The sequence below is a fragment of the Stylophora pistillata genome, chromosome 6 (genome assembly GCF_964205215.1).
Source record: "Stylophora pistillata chromosome 6, jaStyPist1.2, whole genome shotgun sequence".
NCBI lineage: Eukaryota > Metazoa > Cnidaria > Anthozoa > Scleractinia > Pocilloporidae > Stylophora > Stylophora pistillata.
In genome coordinates, this window is record NC_142524.1 from 14,544,321 (window position 1) to 14,559,574 (window position 15,254).

At 40.3% G+C, this 15,254-nt stretch overlaps 1 protein-coding gene and 1 pseudogene across 1 annotated transcript in view; both read left to right on the forward strand.

Moving 5' to 3' along the window:
• LOC111340704 (uncharacterized) overlaps positions 1-15,254 on the forward strand; it is a 185,804-nt gene that overhangs the window by 153,505 nt on the left and 17,045 nt on the right. The window lies entirely within an intron of this gene.
• Positions 11,960-13,590, forward strand: LOC148728402 (uncharacterized; annotated as a pseudogene).

Below are 15,254 nucleotides of genomic sequence, written 5' to 3' on the forward strand. Positions count from 1 at the left end.
CGCCGCCCCGGCACTTTGGAATCCATTACCGCGTAAGATTCGTTCTATTACACATTTAGGGATTTTTAAGTGCCACCTGAAAACGCACTACCTTAAGGAAGCTTTTCATTAATTTTTATTAAAATCTTATCATGATAGTTGCTAGTATCTTAACATATTCTGTATGCTTTAATTTTATCATAGTATATTTTTAGATTATTGAGATGTAATGCGCGCTTGATCATTTCATGGAAAGCGCGCAAAATAAGAATTAAATTATTATTATTATTATTATTATTATTAATGTTAGCTCCTAAATCTATGCAGATGTTACTGGTTTTCTAAATCCCTCAATAATAACTGGTGAAGATTATCGCCCAGGCTCCGGTTGTTCGAAGGATGGATAATGCTATTCACTGGATAAAATCTCTATCCGGTGGATAGCGCAGTGCGTTTTGTTAACGCTTATTCGCTGGATAGCGATTTATCCGTTGGATAGTGTTATCCGCTCTTTGAACAACTGGGCCCAGATCTTCTTTTTCTAATCCAGTCCAAGTGCCTATATGTTCTAGAATTAACAGTTGATTCCGAATCTAACTTGTACAACAATGCAGTACGTAAAAAAGAAAAATATCGGAACTTGATTAACGAAATGAGTAGAACTTTTAGATGTGTGAAATTTGTAAATCTCTCCATGAGCTCCCTTGGCGTTTTCTCAGATGAATGCTGTACGTTCTTAAGCATGATGAATGACATAGGCATTGCCAAAAAGCAGCAACTTTACATAATCGAGAAAATGATAAATATAGCTATTAGAGCAACATATTACGTCTTTTTTTTGTAGAAATAGGAGTTAAGACAACCCAGATTTGATGCAATTTTGATTTGTGTGTGTGTTGAATATGCCAATCTCAAGCAGCATTTGTAAATTTCCTATACGTAGTGAGATTTACAATTGTACTTTTAAAAACACAAACAAAGTTTCCATTATTATTATTATTATTATTATTATTATTATTATTATTATTATGCCCAGGTACGGGAAGCGAGGTTCACAGCTCAATTTCGCACAATAAAAATGCATTTCCTTTCAGATAATTGCCACTACAAAGTCATAATCGTTTTAGTTTTTTGAACTGGTGGAAAAGGATCGAATTCTCGAATTATTTAAACTGCTGTCTTAGTTCACTCTTGAACTGCTTGTATTCGTCATTACAACCGCAAGTTCAAAAGTTGTAAATTTCAAGCAAGTACCGTTGATGTTTTCAGTTCTCAAAACTTGCCGTTTGAATTACCCCAAAATTTTATTTCATAAATTGAAAGAAAAAGGATTGCTGTTTTTCTGAAATAACATTTGCACGACGAAAGCCATGTACCAGGAAGGGTTTTTTGCCGTTCAAAAATGGCAAAATTGATAGTCGCGATGAAACTGTTTTAGAGGATGATTTAAAAAAAAGTTACAAATTAAGATTGGAATCTTTTGAAATTACAACAACGCTTTCATACAAAGGAAGAGTCATAAAATCATCTTATATCGCAATAGTCATGGTATTTGATTCCGTTTCTGTTCACCACGCGAGGATGCGAAGCACATTTTTCAGTGGTTGAAGTAGCCTGCGAAGCAAGCCCTGGCGGAGAGGAGGGGGTTTTGGGGCGAGCGGAATGTGCGGTGAGGAGAGGGAGGGCTTGCCACAGACCCCCACTAACCAACGAAATTTCCGATCTCGTATGGACGAAAAACTCCCATTGGCTGAGAGCAACACGTTGTCAATCAACCCTCGAACTAAACAGTCTTCGTGGCGACTACCTTTTAGAAAATGGCGGACGACGGTGATTTCGAGAAGTTCTGCCCTCAAGAATCGATGTCAAAGTAGAATAGCTGTGGCAGCCATCCACTTGTAGGGCCTTGATAAGAATGGCGTCTTCATTCTCAAACTTGCCCTTAACCACAACATTGCAGAGCCGATGGAGGTTGGATCCAAATCATCAATGTTTAAATTTGTATCCATCACTGAAGTTGAGGGTTGTCCTTTCGTCGGCGAGTCAAACAACGCCTCCCTGCTAGATGTAGGTTTTGCATGTGCCGGGGAGCGGACACGCAAGCTCTTTCTACCTGGACTTTTTCCTGTCGGTGTTGAGAACTTTCATTTCGACGAAACATCGCTGGAATCCGGACATTGAGAAGCGGCCTTATTCAACAGTTCATAAAAATGGCAAAAACTGTCAGCTTTTCTTGCACAAGGAAGGCATATAATTTGAGATATGTGCGACTTATTTTCGAAGTGAAAACCGATCGTTCGAAGGCGATCGGCGAAGATACACTTCCCTTTGACTCTGATTTAAAATACGTCTCATGCACGATCCTCGCAGTAGAGAGCGCTATTTATGCAATAGCAAAAATCAGACCTGAAAAGAATCAGGCCTGTACGGGATTCGAACCACTGACCTCTGCGATACTAGTGCAGCGCTCTACCAATTGAGCTAACAAGCCAACTGGGAGCAGGCCGTTAAGTTGATTCGCAATAAACCCGTGATGATAAATCTGATACGATGAATATATGAAGTTCATATATTTTGAACTTCGGTTATAGATACGTATGATGCACGACCCTCACAGTTGGCTTGTTAGCTCAATTGGTAGAGCGCCGCACTAGTATCGCAGAGATCAGTGGTTCGAATCCCGTACAGGCCTGATTTTTTTCAGGTCTGATTTTCGCTATTGCATAATTAGCGCTCTCTACTGCGAGGATCGTGCATCATAAGTATCTATAACCGCAGTTCAAAATATATGAACTTCATATATTCATCGTATCTAATTAAAAATGTTTACAAAACTCTTGAAGCCACTTCCAAATTTAATTCTTAAATCTACTACACGAAACCAGCAAATTACGCCTCTGGATTAACTTTTCGCCTTATCCCTCTCTTAGATTTTGATACCAGATTCTCCTTGTCGTCTGACATTTCTCGCTCACGTGGAGCAAGTTTTAGTTGTTGTTTTGACAGTTTGCATGGTTCACTGAGCTCTAGCTAATGGCGCTTTCTGATTGGTTAATTTTGAGAGGCGCTGATTGACACATGCAAGACGATATGAATATGAAAATAGGGGGCGTTTCGTTAGTTAGTGGGGGTCTGTAGCAAGCCCTCCCTTTCCCCTCCGCACATTCCGCTCCCCACAATCCCCCTCCTTTCCCCCAGGGCTTGCTTCGCAGGCTATGGTTTAAGAGCCTCTCGGAAAATATCAATCACAAGAAACTGAATATTGTATTTTCTAAATTAGTTCTATAAGAGCTTTAATGTGACAAATTTTGGGAGATTTCGATTACATTTTTCCATTTTGCACGCCTATCCGTGGTATTTTAAGATGTTTTTGTAAAGAAAACTTTTGTTTTTAGTAGTGCAGATCCTAAAGTGATTGTGAGATGTTTCTCGACTTCTGCTGTCTTCTCTAGTGTTGCGGAAAGAACTGGAAACTATTATTTTGAGATCCCGGGAAGATAATATATTCAGAGCAACATAATTTGCTGATTTAAATGGTAAAATACCCTGACTTTGAGGAAAAAAATTTCTTTAAGTTTCATAATAATGTAAGATATTTCTTCAAGGAAAACGTTTGTTTTTAATAGCGCACAACCATGAAATAATTGTGAGATGCTTATCGTCTTCCGCTGTCTTCTGTCTTGTCACGGCACGACCTTCATTAACATAACGCGAAGCTGGAATTTCATAATCACACAGGAGTTGAACGCGAACACTGTCTGTAAAAATCTCGCAGTTCAAAGCCTTTTTTAGGAATAGAATCGAGCCTCACTGTAACAGAAGGAATCAAGCCAATTAAGATCCCTACACTTGTCTTAGGTCTCAAATATGATTCCCGGAAGAAGCGTAAGTAAATTCAGTATTTTTACTTTTCATAGTACGTTGGTTTTACGACTTCGTTTTATATAAGTGGTGGAAGCCAATGAAGGAATATTACTGCTTAGAATAATTTATCTTATAGCGATAAAATTAAAATTTGTGCCTTGTCTTCAGTCTCGCTTGTCACGGGTTTCGTCCAAAAGTTGTTCTAAATCACCATCGATGGGACGTTCCTTCATTTCTGTCGCTGCTTCAAGGTTGATAATGACATGCCTTTTCCTTGGGCCAATTAGTCTTCTTATGTCGCCCAAATCTGTCATCTTGTCGTCGATTTCGGTTAAGAGGACGGTTCAGCTCACGGCTGCTGTTGTTGATTTCGTCGATCGAGCGAATTCGTAATTTTTGTCTTTTTCTTTGTTAAGGTTCTTCTCCGGTTTAAATCGGGCTTTACTCCTCGGAAGATTAACGTCGGAGTTTCGGCAGTGGATGTAGTCGCTCTGCTACCATGTCGCGAACGCGACTTTTCTTTATTCTCAACTGAACACAACGGAGGAAAATATCCCACTTCTTTTCGCACATGGTCTGAAAGAGGCGGTCGCTAATTCTCGTGGAGTGGTCGCTCGGCCCTCCGCGACAACAGAAGGAATCAAGCCAATTAAGATTCCTACACTTGTCTTTGGTCTCAAATATGATTCCCGGAAGTAACGTAAGTAAATTTAGTATTTTTACCTTTCATAGTACGTTGCTTTACGACTTCCTTTAATATAAGTGGTGGAAGCCAATGAAGGAATATTACTGCTGGAAATAATTTATCTTATAGCGATAAAATGTAAAAACGTGCCTTGTCTTTAGTTTTCTGATGTTTTTGTATGTAGTATGTAAAGGTCACATTTACTCAGTTTTGCTATCATATATTTCCACTAGGCCTCCATTTCTTAGGACTCAGAGCCACTTCAGTTAAAAAACAAAAAATAGACATTCAACGACTATAGGCTTGTCCTTGTAGTAAGAAACGGAAGCAAATTCAATATTTTCACCCATTATAGTACATTTGCTTTACGACTTCATCTCATATAAGTGGAGGAAACTAGTGTCACGATTTTTCCTTGATGATGTTACGGCGATTAAAACCACCTTTGACCTCATCTGAGAAACATAAACATGATGTGACTCTTGGCTTTTCATCATCTACATGACGTCTGCAGATTATCATTATTACACGGATTAAAACATTTATTTCACGCAAAATCTAATATAAAGGGGGTAGATAACTTAGATGTCTAGCAAGAGATCAAAATCGTTTAGTAAGATCATGTTTCTATCATCAATTTGGGTTAATTGACCGGTATAGCTTATCGTAGAAAAACAAGTCCATCATGCAGCAGTCAATCTTCGCTGTCTTTCATTGGAAAGCCTTCAGTAATGATTATTTGATCATATCGCATCGCATTTCAGCATCTTTTTGACCTGCGGCTTGCCTAAGCTTGTTTCACTTCCAGAAGCATTTAAAGCAATTCTCTTTCACAAACGGAACAATCATACTAGCCAATCATGGATTCTAAGATCGAAGTCGGGCAAGAGAACATTTATTTCGAAATGGAGTCCAAACAGGAAGATGACGGCGGAACCTATGATGATATCATTCCCAGAAACGACCCTCCTCAGGCAAAGCCAAACGTGGAAGCCCAGCCGTTTAAAGATTCAACGACATTGAAACATCACCGATTATTCTTCATCGCATCTGCTCTATCGTGTCGTTTAATCAATGCCATATTCAAAATTTGAAACTATCAAGGTCAACGAGTGTTTACGTACTACAAGAAGGGAAAATGGAAGCCCTACCTAATCAGGCCCGCACGGGACTCGAACCACTGACCTTTGCGATACTAGTGCAGCGCTCTACCCATTGAGCTAACAAGCCAACTGGGAGCAGGCCGTTAAGTTGATTCGTAATAAACCCGTGAAAGTGATAAATCAGATACAATGAATATATGTACAGGCCTGATTTTTTTCAGGTCTGATTTTCGCTATTGCCTAAATAGCGCTATCTACTGCGAGGATCGTGCATCATACGTATCTAATACCGCAGTTCAAAATATATGAGCTTCATATATTCATTATCTGATAGAAGTTCCTGTTATTTACTCTTTGGCTGAGGATATGGTCAGGACCGAAGAGCATCGTATCTGCTCTATCGTGTCGTTTAATCAATGCCATATTCAAAATTTGAAACTATCAAGGTAGAAAGTTGTGAAAGTTATAAATCAGTATAACCCGTGAAAGTTATAAATCAGATGCAATGAATATATGAAGCTCATATATTTTGAACTGCGGTATTAGATACGTATGATGCACGATCCTCGCAGTAGATAGCGCTATTTAGGCGATAGCGAAAATCAGACCTGAAAAAAATCAGGCCTGTACGGGACTCGAACCACTGACCTTTGCGATACTAGTGCAGCGCTCTACCCATTGAGCAAACAAGCCAACTGGGAGCAGGCCGTTAAGTTGATTCGTAATAAACCCGTGAAAGTGATAAATCAGATACAATGAATATATGTACAGGCCTGATTTTTTTCAGGTCTGATTTTCGCTATTGCCTAAATAGCGCTATCTACTGCGAGGATCGTGCATCATACGTATCTAATACCGCAGTTCAAAATATATGAGCTTCATATATTCATTGTATCTGATTTATAACTTTCACGGGTTTATTACGAATCAACTTAACGGCCTGCTCCCAGTTGGCTTGTTAGCTCAATTGGTAGAGCGCTGCACTAGTATCGCAGAGGTCAGTGGTTCGAGTCCCGTACAGGCCTGATTTTTTTCAGGTCTGATTTTCGCCATTGCCTAAATAGCGCTATCTACTGCGAGGATCGTGCATCATACGTAGGAACTTCTATATTGATATGATTTGAGTCTTGGTGTCATTTGGATTCCACGAAATTGGGTGAATACACTAAAACTTTTTTCTCCTTTAGTAAAGCCCAATTTATCGACATATTACTCTTGCATCCCCTCCCCGAATTAGGAATTAATTCACATTTAAGGAAATGGTGAACAAAGACGTCATGGTTTGCTATCGGGGTATGAACGCGAAACAAACGGTTGTTCAAAAACACAACCTACTGCTTTCAAAGCGGATGTTCAACAAATATTCATAGACTCATTTATATAAGAATGTACAATCAATCTTAGGAGTTAATGCATCCCTCTGCATAGAACCCATATCGTTTTATTCATTTATTCTTTTTCATTTACTTGTATTGAATTACCTGTTTACTCTACCAGATACCTCAGAGCTTGAAAAGAAGGTACAGGAGTTAGAAAGGAGCCTCTCAGCTCTACAAACAAATTCGGTAGGGGTAATTTTTTTATTGTTGTGATTCGCGATGATCAAAAAAATAGGGAAGTGTCAAAGACTGTTAAACTTTAATTGATTTCCGAATAATGGTCGTGGGTCGTGGGTGGTGGGTGGTGGGTGGTGGGTGGTGGGTGGTGGGTGGTGGGTGGTGGGTGGTGGGTGGTGGGTCGTGGGTGGTGGGTCGTGGGTCGTGGGTGGTGGGTGGTGGGTCGTGGGTGGTGGGTCGTGGGTGGTGGGTGGTGGGTGGTGGGTGGTGGGTCGTGGGTGGTGGGTCGTGGGTCGTGGGTGGTGGGTCGTGGGTCGTGGGTGGTGGGTCGTGGGTGGTGGGTCGTGGGTCGTGGGTGGTGGGTCGTGGGTCGTGGGTCGTGGGTCGTGGGTCGTGGGTCGTGGGTCGTGGGTCGTGGGTCGTGGGTCGTGGGTCGTGGGTCGTGGGTCGTGGGTCGTGGGTCGTGGGTCGTGGGTGTGGGTAATACATAACAATTAATGGTTAAGAGCTCATATTTAATAATGTTAATAGCACCACTACTAATAATCAGTTACTGTTATTTTTGTAGGGGAAAAGGGTTTTTCATGATCATGAAGGGGCCCTTTGGCTGGTTTTAAACGTGATTTGGTTATATCGCCGTGAACGTTGAATCACCTTTTCTTCATGGAAATTGCGAGATGACTGGCTTTTTTCGCGAAATGTGACTTGAACCGTTGTTATTCTTCTTTTCCAAAAATTTATCCTGTAAGCGTCTCTAAACAAGACGTGAAACACGACTGTCATTAGCTACCATGAAGTAATGCAATACTTCTCTATGGAACGCCATTACTGTCTTAGGATATTTTGTTTTCTTATCCGTGGTACTTTTCTTATCATCTTCGGTGCTTGTATCATGATATTCGGTGCTCTGGTTGCTATAATCGGTGCCAGTCATCCTATACTCAGCTCTTTATCCAAGGTACTCGGTACTTTCCACATTATACCTGGTGCGAAAGCCATTATACTCACTGCTAACCGCTTTATACTCAGTGCTTGGATCAATTTAAGCGGTGCAGCTTTCTTTATATTCGGTGGCTAGTTTGTCATGCTCTGCGCTTTTGCCATAGTCAGTTTGCACCTGATTTGTGGTCAGTTTAGCATCTGGTTTGATGCGAACATCTTGCTACTCGGTGCTCAGCGATTCGGTTCATAAAACATTTTATTAAAAACTGGATCATTGGATGATGCAGTTCAAGACTTTTTGTTGGCTCAGCCATTATGGTATATGAGCCAATATACCATAATCTAATTTCTGTACACTGTTAAATCCGGTTTCTTCTCACAAAATAAAGTCGAGAAAATTTGTCTAATAGTTTGGGGGCGTTTTTTTAATAAAACAATTATTCCACTCGCGTTTGTAGGATATGAGATGATTATAGCCAACTCGGCGCTACGCGCCTCGTTGGCTACCTATCATCTCATATCCAACGCGCGCTCGTGGAATAATTGTTAAATATTCGGTGCGTTTGCAGCATGGTATTCGCTGAGCCAGTATATTTCGTCATCTAGACTACTTCAAAGCACATGCTCGTAACGTATTCGTGAGACTGGTCCCCAGAGCCCATCGTTTCGATTGATAATGTGAGCGAGTGGCTCTGGGACGAGAAGTGGCGATATCTGCGGTCACCGAACATGACGTATATACACCAATCACAAAATGTCGACCATGTTGACTATGTCCTCGGTGTTGAGAAAATTGAAAATGGATGGTTTGATAGATCGGTTTGAATAAGAAAAAATATCGCCTGACATTTTTTGTAAACCTGCATGAACTCAAGGAACTTGGCCTACAAAATCGGTGCGACATGATGACTTTAAGTATAGCCTGTGTAACGTTTGGTGCGGAACAACCAATGAAATTTCCAAGTGCTCTCGGACTTCCTGCTTTCGATATTCCAGAGTCAGTACTTGAATGTTTTTTGGAAGAAGAATTCCCTATCTCAGAAATTGCTAATATGATGTCATGGAGCCTGAAAGTCAGTAATCCCTGTGCATCATTCAAAGAATCGAGTGATACAAGACAGGTCTTAGGGGCCAAAGTGCAAAGTCTAAAAGCAACTGTATATTCAGTGCAGGGCAAGGCAGGATTTAAGCATGGCAAACGGAGTTAGAGGGTTTCTAGAGTCGAGGGAGAGTGGTGTGGTATTGAAATAGCGAGTTGCTTTTAGACTTAACCCAAAATCAAACTTAGGCATAGGTTCTGTGGGTGCTCGCAATTTTTTTTTTAATATGCAAATCAGGTCAGTAATATATAAAGCAGATTACGGTACTTTAAATCAGATAAGTAGTGTACAAGGTAATTCCACAAAGCAAAAAAGGAGACGACTTGAAAGCAACAGAAAACAGATATTTTTCAAAAGCAGCAAAGTAGATGATCGATCAATACACAAAACAGATGAAATCTCAAAGCAAACATCGATTCTCGCCCAAAGGCTGGTACATGGAAGTTTAACAGTAGTTTCTACGGAGAAAGGAAATAAGGTAATAGCTGTAAAGTATAAGCAGGAGAACTGAAAAGTAGAAAAAAAAGAGATAAGATAAAATTTCAATGTGGTACTCGAGGCTGCTGGGCCTCGAACTCGGGCCGTCAGACTGCCAATCCAGTGCTTTAATACTGTACCATGGGATTCGCCACTTCACCGAGGGGGAAACATTGGATTAGAGGAGTGATCAAAATGGATTAGAGGAGTGATCAAAAGAGTGTGTGTCTGAAACAATTTGAAAATAGAGATTTCATCGAGTGCTCCTCATCCTCGTTCCTCAAATACAACAAAACAATCATTCGAGATAGATTTTTCGATCATTTTTTTACTGCGCTTTAGATATTCACCTCTTTACCCGTATATTAGGATGTGGCAGGAGGGCACGGGTGCCTGCTTCCTTGCCTTGTAAAGATTGCGAAGACATATACGTTCGCCGATGGTACAAACATTAAGTAGAGCTAACTCGCTGTTTGAAGCTGAAATTACTGTGTCAACTTCCACTTTCTCATCATTAAATCTGTCCACTAGAGTTCCCAAATTCAGTTCTCGAGGTATGTCATCCATAAATTTAATAGATAAAAATGACCTGTAATGTTACGGTTTATGCGAAGGCGGGAAGAAATCGCTCTTGGCGCGTTATCGGTCTGTACGTCATGTATCGTACATGTTCACTTACCGGAGCCGCTCGCTGACCACGTTATCAATCGAAACGATGGGCTCTGGGGACCAGTCTCACGGATACGATGCGAGCATGTGCTTTGGAGTAGTTTAGATGACCAGATATACTGGCTCAGCGAATACCATGTTGCAAAGGCGCCGAATATAATGCTCTATGAACCGAATATAATGCTCTACGAACCGAATCGCTGAGCACCGAGTAGCAAGATGTTCGTACCAAACCAGATGCTAAACTGACCACAACTCAGGTGCAAACTGACTACGGAAAAAGCACAGAGCATGAAAAATTAGCCACCGAATATAAAGAAAGTTGCACCGCTAAAATTGATTCAAGCACCGAGTATAAAGCGGTTAGCAGTGAGTATAATGGCTTTCGCACCAGGTATAATGTGGAAAGTACCGAGTACTTTGGATAAAGAGCCGAGTATAAGGTGACTGGCACCGATTATAGCAACCAGAGCACCGAATATCATGATACAAGCACCAAAGATGATAAGAAAAGCACCACAGATAAGAAAACAAAATATCATAAGACAGTTAAGGCGTTCTATACTTCTCGACGAACAATGAAACGTGTGTTTCTTGAGTACGTCACATTTCGCAACTCTGCAGAGTCTGGTCTTTGTCAGATAAGAAATGAATCGTTTAAAAATTGAAATTATTTGCCATATTTACACTTTGATTTGTATATTATTTATAAATTTGTACATACTATGCATCAGCGCCAAATATTGATGGTAGGTATTCGCTGCGTGAACTGCCCTCCACTGTTTCGAAATGTTCAGTAAGGATTGCGTGACAGACAGACTCACAAGTCCTGGGCCACAATATTGCAAGAGGAAGCGTCTTTACCAGAACACTGACACTCTTCCTCTATATTTAGTTTTTTTCGTTTGAGAGGTTGAATTATGCGCGAATACTTTTTGGGGGAATTTTTCCCTCTATTCACCCCCCTCCTCTTTTTCATTCACTGATCTGTTGACACTTCATCAAATAAGCTTTCAAAGCTTATCTAATCAGTGGTCTGTAGTTGTTTAGCATCTTGATTAGTGCAGGAACATGAATTGTGTATTCGCTTCAAAGCCGCAGCCGTTGACTGCCCTCCGCTGATCTAAATGCTCTGTAAGGATTGCGCGACAGGCGGTAAGGGCAACGCGTCTTTATCATAAAGACGAGCACTAGCACTCTTCCTTCATAATCAATACTATTTTGTTTGGGAACCTTAAATTATACATGAATGCTTGTATAAGGGATTTTTTTCCGCTGAATTTACCCTACTCTTTTTCATTCACTAATCTGATGACATTGTTTTTCAGGCTTCATCAGATAAGCTTTCAAAGCTCATCTAATCAGTGGTAATTTTTTACATCTTGATTGGTGTAGGAAAACATTTTATACTCGTCATGTTATTGTGTTTTTACTTGTAACGTTCTACTTTTGAAGCTGCAAGCTTCCCACATTATTAGATGGGAGAAGATTTACGCAGATAGGTATTCTTTGTTTTCAACCACGTGACAAAAATTTGCTACGTCATACGCGGCCGCCATGTTGAGGGATAACTAAGCTTTCAAAATGGCTTCTTCCGAAGGCGTGCCCGATGTAAACCTTCAGTATTCGGATTACTTTGCGGGTGTAAAGGGTCCTACGAAGTCAAGGTACCACGAAAAAATAACTGTTTAAGGCTTCGACCGATATGCGTCGAGAGAAAGTGATTTCTCCGAAAACATCGAGCTCCTTCTGAACGTTCAATATCCAGATATTGTGAACTACTTACAAAAACCTAAATGAAGTTGTGTTCGCCAGAGTTAGTCACGGTAGTGCATTTTTTTCTGATGATCTCGGAGAGAAGCAAACAGAGCAAAATAAAAGACTCATTTTTTATCGAACTCGGCTAACAACTCTTGTTTTCAGGTACAATGAATATATGAAGTTCATATATTTTGAACTGCGGTTGTAGATAGGTATGATGCACGATCCTCGCAGTAGATAGCGAGGATCGTAGAGCGCTGCACGAGTATCGCAGAGCGCTGCACTAGTATCGCAGAGGTCAGTGGTTCGAATCCCGTACAGGCCTGATTTTTTTCAGGTCTGATTTTCGCCATTGCATAAATAGCGCTATCTACTGCGAGGATCGTGCATCAGACGTAACTCTTGTTTTACTAGGTAATTTGGTTACTTCAACTAAGTTGAAATTGTAAATTGGACACCGTTAAGTGTTAAAAAGCTGACGTTTCGAGCGTTAGCCCTTTGTCAGAGCGATCTAGTCGATCTTGACACGACAGCTGCAAGTTCAGAAGACATATCACCCATAGTACTCACATTAGCGAGTGATATGGCATATTTCAAGGATTTAAATTTTGGATTTAGAATTAAGACTTTTTGTGTACTCTCACTTGGTGAATCGCTCAAAGAGGGCCCAGGACATCCCACTTTGAACATGGTTTCTGGCAGAAAAATATGGAACTGTAATTGCTTCCCATTCCTATTGCATAGCAGGGTTGTGTGAAGGGTTGTCTCGTGTTGAGGCAGAGCTTTTTGCTGTTGAGACTGGTGTTAGAATTAGAGATTCTACCACATGCACACAGGAAAAGAACAAATGGCTTCTCTCTAGTCATATGAAAGAAATCCCCATTACCTATAACTGAGATGGATTTTACCTCTGCCTGAAGGAAGCATGAATTGATGGTGGAGAAACACTGGTTAGTCCTATGGCTACTAGATCTAACCCTGGGATCTGAACAACCAGGACACCTAACCCAACCCCAGAAGAGCAGAAAACTAGTTTTAGAAGTATTTCTGGCTGTACAGTAAGTCCAGCAGTCTTTTCCCTTGTCGCACCTTTAAATGAGCAGTATACTTGTAAAGAAATTGGTAATGTACCCAAGCCCTTGCCCAATAGCATTTTTTTTAGAGAAGAGTGTTTGCAGTTAGATTACCAGTACATAGAGTTGTTGCAGCAATGTCAACAGATATTGCTTGAGATTACACCTGATGAGTGTGGAGTAATAGAAGCTTCAACTAGAAAGCAGTCACAATATAAAGTTTGGTACCAAATGGCAGGCAGGCAGGTCGTATTACTGCTTCCAATCTAAAAACTGCTTGCAAAACAAATACAGCTAAGCCTGCTAAGAGTCTTGTTACGTCCATATGCTACCCTGAAGCCCATAAGTTTTCAACTGCGGCCACGAGGTGGGGTTGTGAAAATGAAGGTTGGGCTCACAAAGCTCACCAGTCTGACAATTTCTCACCATGAGTCTTTGACAATTTCTGACAGTGGTCTCAACATTTATCTAAGGGGACCATACTTGGGAGCTTCTCCTGATGGGATTATTAACTGCAAATGCTGTGGGATGGGTGTTTGTGAATAAAATGTCCATATACACACAAGGATTCCACAATCGCTGAGGCTGCTGGCCAAACCAACTTTTGTTTAAAGAAAGATGAGTTTGGTAAAGCTCATCTTGACAAAAGTGATGCCTACTACCAAGTTCAGGCCCAGATCTTTATCTTTGAGGTTAAATATTGTGATTTTGTGGTGTGAAGAACAATAGATCTCTTTGTGCAGAAATTCTTCCTGACCAAGAGTTTTGGGAAAATGCACGCTCCGTTTCCTCTGATTTCTTACGCAAGTGCATTTTACCTGAAATTGTAGGGTAGTAATATATATGCCCAGGGTATAAAGCTCTAGTCATTCCATCTTCATCAACATCATATGGTGATGAAGAAGAGGAAGGGCTGTGGTGCTACTGTCAACAAGATTTTGAGGGCAGCACATTAATTGGCTGTGATAATGATTTGTGCAAGATAAAATGGTATCATATGTCATGTTTGAAGTTGAAAGAAGAGCCTATAAGAAACTAGATCTGTCCAACTTTTTATAGAAAAATTAACTGAGCAATCATGATTGAAATGTCAAGGTTATTCAATTGTACCACAACCACCAAAATATTACTTCGAGGGTGCTCCTTTCTTTTTCAAAATGCTAACTGAACTTTATGGTTGTTTGTCGTATAGGTATCTATTAACGACCAGCATCTGTGACACAAACTAAACAAATGTTGCTTGTCAGTGGTGTACCGTAAGGCTGTGTTTTTGTCAACTTGAGAATTACTGAAGTTCTTTAATGACAGATTGTGGCTAGCCTTAACTACAGCCTTTACATGAAAAATTGTACGTGAAGTACCTGGAATCAAACTGGTTGTAAGTTCACCTCGATCAAATGGTACAATGCATGGACTCTGATAAATTGGTGAGTGTATAGCACACTATGGCAGCTTTGTCAGTAGGAGCCAGAGACTCACCTGGTTTTGTCTTTACCAACGAAACAATACCGGCTTCCGCAAAATATGTACGTGGTTAAACCCCAGCTTGTGTTGTTATTATCACTATTTAGAAAACACAGCATCAATCCCACAAGTATCAGTAATTAGCTGAATCTCAAACTAAACTATATGCGTATGTGCCAAGTTTGAAAAATTTTTATTAAAAAAGAAACATACAGCCTTGAAAGCTTAAACAATAATCATTTTTCAATTGCTTGCTTGTTCATACCTGTAACACAACCAAATTCAAAACAACCAAAGACAACACAGAGTTGTAGCATGATAAGAGGGGAAACTAAAACAGTACTGTAAAACGATCATACCGGCTTCCGCAAAGCACGTGGGCGATGTAATATCCAACAAAAAAAATTTACCGTTCACACAAAATAAAGGTATTACAATCCAAACTACAGCACAAGTCTTAAAAAAGTCTGCATGGGCATGCCTAATTACAAGTATTGACAGTTATTTAGAATGCATGGCATTGACAAGTATATGCGTAACACCTTCAACTTACACTTCAGACAGCTATATTACAGGGATTG